This window comes from Ambystoma mexicanum, chromosome 9 (assembly GCF_040938575.1).
Source record: "Ambystoma mexicanum isolate Mex_15411 chromosome 9, UKY_AmexF1_1, whole genome shotgun sequence".
Classification (NCBI taxonomy): Eukaryota; Metazoa; Chordata; class Amphibia; order Caudata; family Ambystomatidae; genus Ambystoma; species Ambystoma mexicanum.
Genome location: NC_090931.1, coordinates 686,884,029 through 686,898,650, shown reverse-complemented (window position 1 = coordinate 686,898,650; position 14,622 = coordinate 686,884,029).

The window sequence follows — 14,622 nt, the reverse complement described above, 5'->3', positions numbered from 1 at the left end:
GCCACCACCCCCTGTGGTTCCGGGGGATGCAGCTCCTGCATCTGGCACTGGCACCCGTATGACCCGGCAGTCCGTTCCATCGACTGCCACGGGCCCAAGGGTAGCGGTAGCTGCAGGTGCAGCTGTGGACACCGCCACCCAGGCTCAGGGTCTGCCAGCGCAGGCTGCGTTGGCACTTGAAGAGCCCTTGGTAGATCTCCAACAGGCCAGGGGGGAAACCATATGGGCACGCCGGGCTGCTCAGACCAAGACACGTGTCCCTGGGGCAGTCATGTCATCTGCTGCCCCAAACAGCCGGGTGTTGGCAAGTGCAGGGGCAGATGCACCCAACAGCACCCCGGTTGTGAGTCTGCCAACCAGGACCGTTGCGGTCAATGACCCTGCCACAGCTGATGTTGCTGCGCAGGGTCCATTAGTGGGCACCCAGCTGCCACTGACACAAGTCAGGCCTTTGGTCATCCCTCCACCTGCCACTCCCTCGGCTCAATCCACCGAACCCACTGGCCATACTGGTCAGGGCGGCATTAGCCAGCCAGGGTCTGCGCCACAGTCCAAGAGGAGGAAGGTTGCACCTGTAGCACAGGCTGGGACCCCACACACAGCCACGACCTCCTGCACGTCGAGGAAGAAGCCTTTCTGTAAGCAGGAACTGGGCTTCCTCGTGGACTACGTGCGGGGACACAGCCGTGACATGCTAGTGGGTGCCAATAGTCAGACTACGGCTGCCCAACGTGACACCCACTGGAAGCATGTTGCGGAACATGTCAGTTCATTCGGCCATGAGGTGCGCACGGCGCAGGAGTGCAAAAAGCGCTGGAATTACATCAAGCGCAGCACTAAGGCTAAGCGTGCCTCAAATTACAACTTGACTCTGGTGACTGGCGGTGGGCCTGCACCAGAGGAGGAAGAACTCACTCCGCATGAGGCTCTCGTTGCGGAGTTCATACCACCAGAATTGGTCGAAGGTGTGGGAGAGATGCTGGACTTTGATGCCCAGTCCAGTGAGTGTTGATGCGTAGTTGTTGAGGACGTGTGTGTTTCACTTGTGGGATGTGTTGTGCATGATTGCTGCTACATGTGACGTGTACATGGTTCTGATGTGTAAGTAATGCAATGCTACCGTCATGCATGTCTCCTCTGCCTGCATGCGGGACTCCATGTGGGCATGCTCCCTTGCCCCTCCTCCGCCACTCTGCACCCCAGTTCCACCTTTGCACTGGTCTGCTACATTCTTGCCAATGTGTAGTTTCTTGTTCATGTGTCCTGTGTAGATGCTAACTTCCAGCTTAGAAACTGCCAGACATATGCCATGTGGTACAGCCTAAGTACTCGATGCAGGGTATCCCTCTTGTACTGTGCATGGGTCAGATGTCCCGTAGGGACATGAGTGCCCATTCATGCTCCATGTGCATTGCACGCATGCCCCTATGTGTCCTTGACTGGATGATCACTGTAATATGAGTCCTTGGTTACATACATTGCCTGCCATATTATCGGCCTCCCCATGTCAACTGTGGCTCAGTCCTGCGTTGCACACATGTTTAGGCTCTGACAATCTGTGTGGCTCACAGGCCTCAGCCTGTTCAATGGCCAATGACTCTGTCCAACTCTTGTCGTGTCTTCTTCACACGTGGCTGGCCTCCGGATCTTCCATCATGTGTCCTGCCCACTGTCCCAGCATCATTTGCAGTGTTGTAATTTGAATCACATTAAGCTGTTGATGCCAGTCAACACTGCTTGTCAATACACAGGTGTATGGGCAGCCTTTTGATACCATGCTAGGCATCCCTGCTTTGGTACTGGGGTGGAGGGGTGCTTGGCTGCTAGACATGGTACACATTGAATACACAATGCACGTGATGTCTGAATTTGACATTGCACTGCCTTCACATTTCCTGGCACACACCATGGAGTGCTTGTATATGTAGGTAGTGAGTGGCGTACACATTTTCAGCACTGCATAGACCCACTTCCATGCAAACTGCCACCTTTCAACAGGTCTGATCACAGAAGCTATTCAAAGTAGACCCAGCATGCATGCCAGGTCATATGTTGTGTGTCACATGTCTGCCGGATGCCTTTGCTGTCGGTGTGTGTGTGTGTTGTGTGCTTCTGACATGTGTAGTGACCTTTTCCTCTCTATTTTTCAGGTGATGACGCAATGGATGCAGAGGATGGTGTTGTCATGCCAGACACAGGGTTGGTAAGACCACATCAACCCGGCACTAGTGGGGGTCGTGGGGTGGTAGGCCACGAAAACCCCCAAGTGCTGCAGTCCATCCTGTCTCTGGCTGCCTATGAGTCCAGCCTTGATGACGACTCTGACGTCCATGTTGAGTTGGATGAGCATCAAGTCCATGTGTCAGGGGTGAGTGATTCTGATGTGGACACTCCTCTGTCTGCGACACCTGCACTGAGGGATCAGACAGTCTTGGTTCCTCCGCCAGTGGTGGATCGGGACGCAGGGTCACCCTCCACACCAGTCACTGATGTGCCTGGGACATCACGTCGACGGGGGTATGTAGTCGTGCAGCCGCAGGCGGTGCCAACACAGCGAGGACCTCCGGTCCTTGGGTCCCGCAGGGGTCAAGCCCGGCAATGCGGTCGCCGCGCGCAACCGCTGTATACTGAGTGGGAGCAAGACATGACTGCCAATTCCGAACGGCAGGGGGCAGCAATGGAGAACATCGCTGACAGCATGGAGCGTGTGGCCCGATCTGTGCCCCCCCCTGCTAGGCAGGTGCTTCTCCAGCAGCAGGCGGCACGGTCCACGGCCCGCTCGCTCAGGCTGGGCATGGCGGCCTCAGACAGGGCACGCCAGGCTGAAATGTCGTCTCTGCGTCAAGCAATTGCTGCTCACGCAGAGGTGCACATGGATGCCCTGAGGGAGGAGTATGCCTCCCTCAGATCCACTCTCGGTGTCCTTATGATGTCCCAGAGGCAGCAGGCAGAGGAGAGGTTTGCACAGCTTGAGCGCACCATCTCGGCTGAGCTACAGGCTTGCCGGGAGGTGCAGCGGTTGTCCAGCCAGGCCTTGCAGGAGGAACTCCGTGTTACACGTGCTACCTTGCAAGAGGAAGCACGTGTATCACGTGAGGTTCTGCATGCAGACCTATGTAACATCGCCACACAGAACCATGCTCACCTGTCCGGCAGACTTGCTGCCGACGAGGGGCAAGCTGCGGCTAGGCGTGGCCAGGCTACTGTGCCACGTCCTCCTTTCCGGGATGAGCCAGACTCGGACGACCATCTATCTCCCACATAGGTCGTGCTGTGCAGGCGTTGAGCCCATGGAGGTATTTTTTTTTGGCTCAGCATCATCGCATGTGGATGTTGAGCAGCACCCTGTACCTCCCCCCTCCTGGGTGCCTCCCCTCCCCCCCGGGTCGTATGTGGCCATTTTTGATTTTTCGTTTAGTTTAGTTAGTTAAGTTTCTGTTTGATAGTTAGTTTAAATAGGTAATGTAGGTTTTCCATAGTTAGTGTAATTAGTTAATAGTTGAGTTAGTTTAAAATTTGTAGTCTATTGTGCTTTCATGTGACAGTGCGGTGCCTTGTGGTTTTTGAAGGCATCCACTGTCTGTTCCAGCTGGGCCCTTCATGGTTGTCTTGTGTATGTGTTTGCTGCTTGGGTTCCTTGACTCACATATGCCACTCCTGCCTCCCTTATCCATGGGCTCGCAAGGATGGTTCGGTGTTACAGAATTTTACACAAGGGCTTTGGACTGTCATATCTGTGGCATGTCTGGTGCTTTGTGACTTGTGTTGACACCCCTAGTGGGGATGATTTAGGTGTAATTGTCCACTGTTCAGCTTTTGCTAGATGGGGTGTGTCATGATTAATGTGGACATTGATTGCTATGCATTGTGTATTATGTCTCATTTCTTTCCTGTACACGTGCCTGTTGCAATTCATGCTGTAGATAGTGTTCCACACTTTGGAAGTCAAAGACGGACTGATGGTGTGATTTGTGATGTGACTCTCTGACATGGTCAAGTAATGAGATGCCTGATGAGACACACACAGATCACTTTGATGCATTAATCATTTGTTTCATGCACTTTCTGCAGGGGGATGAGGCACCAGAGCACCTTTGCCAGCAGACATGGCCCATTGGACGACGGATTTCCTGACCCGTTTGTTGGTGCCCACATGCACATGTGTGCACGAGCAGAGCCACAGTGATTGCAGACCCACATCCTAGAACTGCTGACATGTTCCAAGGAACTCCAGGCAAGGTGAGCATCACAGGGCGGCCACGACACAGCAAAGCTTGCACCAGGCGAGTTGCACATGCAGGCTTAGTCACAGCACTGAGGGTGAGCTTAGACGAATATTGGTGTTGAAGCACACAATGCAGCTCAGATGTGTTTGTGGACTGATGGCTGTTGATAGTAGGGTTGTCTGGGACACATGCAGGGGCAGTGGCACATACCCTGCGGTACACCAAGGTTCATTGAGGCACTTGTATCAACCATGTAGCCTTCCGAGACATGGAAAGGGGCAGCTCACAGGGACATACAGCAAGGGACATACTTGGGTGCAGTGCATGTCTATTCCACGTACTTCATGATAAATGCACTGCCAACTTTGTTTTGGTCATGGTGGTACGCAACTTGTTCTGTAGTCATGGCTTGCCATATGGGTCTGTCTGCTTACCCAGGGAACATTGCATGTTGTGTGAATTGTGACACATTGGTGTTCCATTTGCCACGCACCCACCAGCGCCTGACTTACTGCATTGACTGTGTATGACCCGTCACAGGGGTGATGTTATATATGGGTACGAAGCATCGAGCACTGATTGTCTGTTTGTAGGGTAGTTTGTTGCTATGGGGCATGTTTTGTGTTGTGTTTTCGTGTAATTGGCACATACAGGTTGTTGACTGTGTCTCTCTTTGCAGCATTGGAGTGCTCCTGTAACCGGCCCTGAGAGTGCGCAGGCAGGAGGCCAGCACTCAAAACCAGAGCTAAGTGTCTTGTTGTTTTCCTTACAAACTGCCCTGCATAGGCTTGCTGGGGAGTGTACTGATGCATGGATGTATGTGTGGTCCTATTTGGTATGTTTTTTTCCCTATTCACCCGTGATCCTATGCGATTATGAAACCTGTACCCTCTACCCGGTGTTCCTGCTTCCCGTGCCTATCCAAGCAACGTTCCCTGACCCTCTTTCCCCACTGGGGTTGCGGATGCCTGTGTAAGCCCCGAACTTGCAGGCGCCAAAACCCTGGAGGGGGTGGTTGGTTCGTACCACTCCTGAGCCTGGACTACAGAAGGCCATGACAATGATGTCCAAGTTTGTTTGGATTGTGTATGTGTTCATGCAGGTTGTAAATTTTCGTGCATTCCCTAGTTTCATGTGTCATTCCTCCTCCCCTCACCTGCCACTCATTCCAGTCATCCAGTGTGTATACTGGAGGGGTGGGGGTGGTGGGAGACATGGGTGGGGGCCTTGTGGAGGCTGCCCCTGGTGACTGGAGGGGTGGGGGTGGTGGGAGACATGGTTGGGGGCCTGCTGGCAGGTGCCCCACAGTGCTGGGGGGTGGGGGTGCAGGGGGACATGAGTGGGGGCCTGCTGGGGGGTGGGGGTGCAAGGGGACATGGTTGGGGGCCTGCTGGCAGGTGCCCCACAGTGCTGGGGGGTGGGGGTGCAGGGGGACATGAGTGGGGGCCTGCTGGGGGGTGGGGGTGCAAGGGGACATGGTTGGGGGCCTGCTGGCAGGTGCCCCACAGTGCTGGGGGGTGGGGGTGCAGGGGGACATGAGTGGGGGCCTGCTGGGGGGTGGGGGTGCAAGGGGACATGGTTGGGGCCTGCTGGCAGGTGCCCCACAGTGCTGGGGGTGGGGGCGCAAGGGGACATGAGTGGGGGCCTGCTGGGGGGTGGGGGTGCAAGGGGACATGAGAGGGACATGGTTGGGGGCCTGCTGGCAGGTGCCCCACAGTGCTGGGGGGTGGGGGTGCAGGGGGACATGAGTGGGGGCCTGCTGGGGGGTGGGGGTGCAAGGGGACATGGTTGGGGGCCTGCTGGCAGGTTCCCCACAGTGCTGGGGGGTGGGGGTGCAAGGGGACATGAGTGGGACATGGTTGGGGGCCTGCTGGCAGGTGCCCCACAGTGCTGGGGGGTGGGGGTGCAAGGGGACATGAGTGGGACATGGTTGGGGGCCTGCTGGCAGGTGCCCCACAGTGCTGGGGGGTGGGGGTGCAAGGGGACATGAGTGGGACATGGTTGGGGGCCTGTTGGCAGGTGCCCCACAGTGCTGGGGGGTGGGGGTGCAAGGGGACATGAGTGGGACATGGTTGGGGGCCTGCTGGCAGGTGCCCCACAGTGCTGGGGGGTGGGGGTGCAGGGGGACATGAGTGGGGGCCTGCTGGGGGGTGGGGGTGCAAGGGGACATGGTTGGGGGCCTGCTGGCAGGTGCCCACAGTGCTGGGGGGTGGGGGTGCAAGGGGACATGAGTGGGACACGGTTGGGGGCCTGCTGGCAGGTGCCCCACAGTGCTGGGGGGTGGAGGTGCAGGGGGACATGAGTGGGGGCCTGCTGTGGGTTGGGGGTGGTGGGAGACATGGTTGGGGGCCTGGTGGAGGCTGCCCCTGGTGACTGGAGGGGTGGGGGTGGTGTGAGACATGGTTGGGGGCCTGGTGGAGGCTGCCCCTGGTGACTGGAGGGGTGGGGGTGGTGGGAGACATGGGTGGGGGCCTGGTGGAGGCTGCCCCTGGTGACTGGAGGGGTGGGGGTGGTGGGAGACATGGGTGGGGGCCTGGTGGAGGCTGCCCCTGGTGACTGGAGGGGTGGGGGTGGTGGGAGACATGGGTGGGGGCCTTGTGGAGGCTGCCCCTGGTGACTGGAGGGGTGGGGGTGGTGGGAGACATGGGTGGGGGCCTGGTGGAGGCTGCCCCTGGTGACTGGAGGGGTGGGGGTGGTGGGAGACATGGGTGGGGGCCTTGTGGAGGCTGCCCCTGGTGACTGGAGGGGTGGGGGTGGTGGGAGACATGGGTGGGGGCCTTGTGGAGGCTGCCCCTGGTGACTGGGTGGTGGGGGTGGTGGGAGACATGGGTGGGGGCCTTGTGGAGGCTGCCCCTGGTGACTGGAGGGGTGGGGGTGGTGGGAGACATGGGTGGGGGCCTGGTGGAGGCTGCCCCTGGTGACTGGAGGGGTGGGGGTGGTGTGAGACATGGGTGGGGGCCTTGTGGAGGCTGCCCCTGGTGACTGGGTGGTGGGGGTGGTGTGAGACATGGGTGGGGGCCTTGTGGAGGCTGCCCCTGGTGACTGGGGGGTGGGGGTGGTGGGAGACATGGGTGGGGGCCTGGTGGAGGCTGCCCCTGGTGACTGGAGGGGTGGGGGTGGTGTGAGACATGGGTGGGGGCCTGGTGGAGGCTGCCCCTGGTGACTGGGGGGTGGGGGTGCAAGGGGACATGAGTGGGACATGGTTGGGGGCCTGCTGGCAGGTGCCCCACAGTGCTGGGGGGTGGGGGTACAAGGGGACATGTGGCTTGGCTGGGGGGCATGCCCATGGTGACTGGGGGGTGGGGGTGGTGGGAGACATGGGTGGGGGCCTTGTGGAGGCTGCCCCTGGTGACTGGAGGGGTGGGGGTGGTGGGAGACATGGGTGGGGGCCTTGTGGAGGCTGCCCCTGGTGACTGGGTGGTGGGGGTGGTGGGAGACATGGGTGGGGGCCTTGTGGAGGCTGCCCCTGGTGACTGGAGGGGTGGGGGTGGTGGGAGACATGGGTGGGGGCCTGGTGGAGGCTGCCCCTGGTGACTGGAGGGGTGGGGGTGGTGTGAGACATGGGTGGGGGCCTTGTGGAGGCTGCCCCTGGTGACTGGGTGGTGGGGGTGGTGTGAGACATGGGTGGGGGCCTTGTGGAGGCTGCCCCTGGTGACTGGGGGGTGGGGGTGGTGGGAGACATGGGTGGGGGCCTGGTGGAGGCTGCCCCTGGTGACTGGAGGGGTGGGGGTGGTGTGAGACATGGGTGGGGGCCTGGTGGAGGCTGCCCCTGGTGACTGGGGGGTGGGGGTGCAAGGGGACATGAGTGGGACATGGTTGGGGGCCTGCTGGCAGGTGCCCCACAGTGCTGGGGGGTGGGGGTACAAGGGGACATGTGGCTTGGCTGGGGGGCATGCCCATGGTGGATGGGCTGCCTGCGGGACATGACCAGGGGTGCAGGGTAGTCCCCTGTGGTGTGGGCTGCCTGCAGAGGTCGTGGAGGGGGTAGAGGGGAGACCTGGGAGGACCCACACTGGCATTTCACCTCTTCAACTTCCCGCACACCCACGTAATACACTGCCCCACTCGCACAGGCCCAATCGCGTGTAGGATTTCTCGCGCACCCCTGTAATACACGTACCCAGGCCAATCGCGTGTAGATTTTCTCGCGCACCCCTGAAATCCACGTACCCAGGCCAATCGCGTGTAGCATTTCTCGCGCACCCCTGAAATCCACGTACCCAGGCCAATCGTGTGTAGATTTTCTCGCGCACCCCTGTAATACACGTACCCAGGCCAATCGCGTGTAGATTTTCTCGCGCACCCCTGAAATCCACGTACCCAGGCCAATCGCGTGTAGCATTTCTCGCGCACCCCTGTAATACACGTACCCAGGCCAATTGCGTGTAGATTTTCTCGCGCACCCCTGTAATACACGTACCCAGGCCAATCGCGTGTAGCATTTCTCGCGCACCCCTGAAATCCACGTACCCAGGCCAATCGCGTGTAGATTTTCTCGCGCACCCCTGTAATACACGTACCCAGGCCAATCGCGTGTAGCATTTCTCGCGCACCCCTGAAATCCACGTACCCAGGCCAATCGCGTGTAGATTTTCTCGCGCACCCCTGAAATCCACGTACCCAGGCCAATCGCGTGTAGATTTTCTCGCGCACCCCTGTAATACACGTACCCAGGCCAATCGCGTGTAGAATTTCTCGCGCACCCCTGAAATCCACGTACCCCGCTCAATCGCGTATTTAACTTCCCGCGCGCCACTTTTTTGATGCGCTGGGACTCTACCGCCTGCCTTCGTGTGGCGGCCGTGTTTCAGCTTGTGCGTGTCTTTGGCTGTGCGTGGCTTCGCCCTATTCGATTCCATGAATACGTGTGGTTCGAGTGCGTGTGGGCGTTCCGTCTGCTTCCCTGCAGTACATCCCCAGTTACGCCCTTATTTTTGCGTGTTGTTCCCCATTCCGCGCGTTACGCCCCATGTCCCGCCCACTTTCTGGTGTGTGCGCTGCGGTTGTGCGCTTTCACTGTGCGCGTCGCGCACGCCTTTCGCGATGTTGCAGTGACGTGTGCGCCATGCACAGGTTTGGCGCACATCCCGAGGAAGACACGCGCAGGGACTTCCATGAATCGCACGCGTGCGCGTGCGCCTCTTTTTTTCCGCTTGCGCCTGCTTGCGCCTGCTTGCGCCTCCTTGCGCGTAGATTCTCGGCGCATGTTTGTTCCATGAATCGGCCCCTATGTGTCAGTATGAAGATGCAGAATACTTGAGTACACTACAATCAAATCTAAACAATGAGCAGCGTAGCATTTTTAAAGAAGTAACAAAAGAAATTGCACATGGTGTACAACATGAAAATAAAGAATGTACCTGTCAAAATTACAAACCTATACTATTATACGTTAGTGGTGAAGCTGGTTCAGGCAAAACATTCTCAATCAAAATCATCAGCAAGTTCCTTCAACAATTGACAAACAACAAACTGTCAGCTGTTGTAACTGCCCCCACAGGTTTAGCTGCATACAACATAGGGGGTGTAACTTTATATCGATTACTACTCCTACCAGTAGAACACCAAAACAAATTAGAATATTACAAACTTTCTACATGAGCTGCAATGGAACTACGCATAGTGTTAAAACAAATGACAATGCTACTAATAGATGAAGTGAGCATGGTCTCCAACCTAATGTTGGCTTCGATTCACCTCAGATGACAAGAAGTACTTAAAATAAACTATGAAGAGCTCTTTGCAGGAAAACACATTATTGTTTTCGGAGATCTTCTTCAATTGACACCAGTGAAAGGTGAACCAATTTTTAAAACCGTAGGACACAAACTTTGCCGGAAAACTATTGGTAGCATAGGAAATGTCAACCTTTGGCAACATTTCCAATACAGAGAATTAACAGAAAACATGTGACAGTCTACAGACCTTACCTACGCCAACATTTTAAAAAGTATTAGAGTTGGTGTACTATCTCAAGGAGCACAAGCAATATTAAAAACCTGGAACATCCATGCACTTTATGGGCATAACTCATGTGCTAATGATGTTATGGAACAATTGGCACACAATAATATCAATTGTATGGCCTTAATGCCAACTCTTGTAAGCTGTTCCAAATTCAATGAAACAATGTTGAAAAAAGAAATGCAACCAGTAATTGAAATGTCCGCAACAGACAAACTGGACGTACATGGTATGACATTACACATGTGTGAACAAGCCACAACAAGACTAAATACCTTAGAAAATTCTATCTCAAACACAGCTGGTTTGGAAAAAATATCAAAATGATCCTTAAACTGTAGAGTAATGCTTAAACATAACCTTGACGTGGAACAAGGACTAGTTAATGGAGCACTGGGTACAGTTGTTGGCTTTCCAACATACCCACGTGACAATAACATTCAGTTTGTCAATATTCTCTTTGACAAACTTTCAGAAATAAAAAGGATAGGCCGCTCAACAGCTCGATTCCTTCTCTTCAAAGACATGTATGTACGCAGAGAACAATTTTCTCTAACTGTAGCATATGCAGTCACCATTCATAAATCACAAGGTCTTACCCTAGACAAAGCATTGATAGATATTGGTAACACAGTCTTTAAAGAAGGCATGAGCTACGTAGCACTATCACGCTTACGTACACTTGACGGTCTATTTCTAATCAACTTTGATTCAAATAAAGTAAACGCTGATATTCCTTGCATTTTAGAATACAATAGACTACGTTCTGTATACACCCTCATCTAAAAACATTTCCTGTTCCACAAAAAAGAAAACGTTGTAAAAGAAAAATAATTCAAACAGAAATGCAACAGGATCTCACTGCAAAATCCTCCAAAGAGACAAAAGAAACAAATTCTTCATCAATTACCACAACCAAAGAAGAACCTATGACTCAAAGTAACTCAGGTACTTCCTCAAAGAAGCAACAAACACTCCGAAAAAATTACTTGGACACAGATCTATCTGGACAATTCAAATTTTTCAGATATAACTGGTGTAAGCTGCTACGCAAATGTAGCAATGAATATTCAATTTCAATTACCACCAATTGTTGAGAACATTTACTTACACAGTAGAGACCAATTGTGTTTGCAAATGTTAGTACTTCATAGAAACGCAACAAACAATCCTGTCAACACATATAAGGTTCATGGAATAAGACAAAAATTAGACTACTGTGCTGGAATGGTGCAATTCACTATAAACTCACAAGAAGATCCACATGAATTTCTAATGTACTTACTACAAGTACTGGAAAACAAAAACATACCTATAGATGAAATCTTCCAGATTTCATACTTGTGGAAACATACATGCACTCTCTGCAACAATGTCACACAGGAACAAATCCCTAAGGAACACTTTGTGTATGTATCCATACCTAATTGTGAATCCGTTCCATTTCAGCAACTTGGACAAAATGCAAACAATGGTAGATTTTATACTACCTGCTATTCAGATAATCGCTCCACCATACTAATACAAACACATAGTAAATACATAATACTAATGCTTCTACGTTACAATGCAAATGGAACCAAAAACAACTGCAAACTAACTGGATTCACACATGGTCAAGTATCACTTGGTAAGAAAACCTTCACAACAATAGGTATAATCTACCACGCAGGAGCCACAACCAATGCAGGTCACTACACTGCATATATTAAAAAGAAATGTGGTTGGTTCGAATTAAATGACAATACCATTACTCTAAAGCAAAGATCACCAGCAAATCATACAAACGCTTATTTAATATTCTTAAAACCAAAATTTAATAACTAAGCTGTACTTAAACATTAACAAAACCTCAATTAAAAAACTATAAACAGTTAGAATACGCCAACAGGTATATAACTGCCCCAATATTTTGCAACAACCAAACAAATAAATCAATACCACTAAATTATAACATAAAATAGACAGAACATGCCAACAGGTATCTAACTGTGTCATGATGCCTGCCTCCAAGGAGCCAAACCAGACCCGGCACCCTCAGAGACAGACACCATGCATTCAAGGGAAGTCCCAGCAGCCCCAGATGGGGGCCCTTTGGACTCAGTCCTGGCGCCGTTGGCGTCAGGCTCATAGAGGACATCAGTCCTGGCGCCATCGGCGCCAGGCTCATACAGAAGTAGGTTGGGAGTAGTGCTCGGTGTAAACTTACCTGTGCAGACCATGCTGCAACTTCCAAGACTGGAAGGAACTATTTTTCTAGGGACTACTTGATCTCTAGGGTGTGACCGGTGGAGGAATACATATTTCTGGGGGAAGAATACATACCTAGAACTACTTGAAAGGCTATTTAAGCCACACCCAAGCAGCAGACCACGCTTCGCGTTGTTCTGCACTTAGCAGCTGGACGCTCACCGTGCCTGCTCCTGCATGGGTCCTCCATCACGCCTGCCAGCATCCTGGAAACACCTAAAGAAGAAAAGGGAAGAGAACAGGTGAAAACAAGCACCTTACCTGATACATCTGCACTCCGGATTCTGCACGCCGACGATCCTGCAAAGAAGGCAAACATTTTAAACGTGCATCGCGCCGCGCGCAGCACGCTGCATTTCACTCACCTGCACGTGGCGTTTTCGAGTCCTGCGACGTCCATCCGGAGCTTCCACTGCCATCCAGCACCTATTGGAAGGAAGGAGAAAGAGAGTTGATAAGGGAAACACGAATCTAAGTAGAACTTACCTGTGGTTCAATTCACTCTCCGCCTTCGGGTTTGTGCCATACCTTCGGCATCTCAGCACCCCGGCCCCTAAGGGGAAAAGAAACAGACATTGTATTAGTGAGAGCATGTGAGAACATTAGCAATACCATCACTCAAGACTTACCCAATTGCAAGAGAGACACAGCAGCTCTTTTCAGGTCGGCGCCTTACCTCCGGCATTGCCGTACCCCGGCCCCTATGGGGAAAAAGACATTGGACATTAAAGGAGATACTTAAAACTGCAAAGGAATCTCTCATCGGAATTCTTACCAGAATTTGGCTTCATCCAAATCGCCTGCAGCCCGGAATCTTCTCCAGCACCTGCGAAAGAAAAGAACAGACGAGAGAATATAAACCCAAACTTGCCATAAACATTTGCGGTACGACGGGAATGGATAAACTAGTTTAAACTCATCAATCCAGTGAAGTAACTGGAATCACAACGCGCCCCTGCCTCAGAAGCAGGATGGAGTGCTAGTCATTTTGGTCCCTAAGGTGAGTCTTCGCAGGGAATCCCAAAAGGGTTTCACGGAGGGAGAGAAGGGAAGTGGGAGGTCGGAACATCACCCGCAGACTATTAACCCTTCCTTTTCACACACAGTGGGATATTCCTCCAAGCCAGAAAAGCCAGGTTGGGGAATCCAGTCCAGTCCATCTTCTGGGTCTTACGCATCTCTGCAGAAGAGGTCACAGCAGTCCCAGCCACGCCCGCGCCTCCGTGGGAGCCAGGTGAGCGTAACAAACTGTTCCAAAAATGTGCACCAACCAACAGATAGAACATTAGTCAAAAACAACAAGTGGACAGTAAAAACGAACAAACAAATACACTATCAGAACAAAAATGTTTTTTTTATGTACCTCACAGGAGGCCGAACCGATGCAGGTCACTACACTGCATATATTAAAAAGAAATGTGGATGGTTTGAATTTAATAATAGTACCATTATTCTAAATCAGAGATTACCAGCAAATCTTACAAACACTTCTTTAATCTTCTTAAAACCAAACTTTTATAACTAATCTGTACTTAAACATTAACAAAACTTCAATTAAAAAACTATAAACTGTTAGAATACGTCAACAGATATCTAACTGCCCCAAGATTCTATAACAACCAAACAGATACATAAATACAACTAAATTATAACAAGAAACACACAGTTAGAATACGCCAACAGGTATCTAACTGCCCCAAGATTTTCAACAACCAAACAGATAAAACAATGCCACTAAATTATAACAAAAAATAAACAGTTGCAATAAGCCAACAGGTATCTAACTGCTCCGAAAATATGTAACAAACCAACAGATAGAACATTAGCCAGAAACAAGTGAACTCTGAAAACAAACAAACAAATAGACTGTAGCATAACAAAAAAAGGGTTTTTTTAATCCGACATAGATTTTTTTTCCCACAGACCCAATGATTAGAAAAACAAACACAGTAATTGAGCAAATAGCACAGTACACTGGTTTGTAATCTACTAAATATGAGGGTCAAAATGAATAAACAATGTCTATTATTCAATGCTATAAGTCCTTACAAACTACCAATACTAACATGATCTTTTCTTTTATCACAGAAATTGACAAAGACTATATGTACTGCAGTTACCAGACCAAACAGTAAGTATACTACAATAAGAATAACTCATAAATACTGCCCCATAACACAAC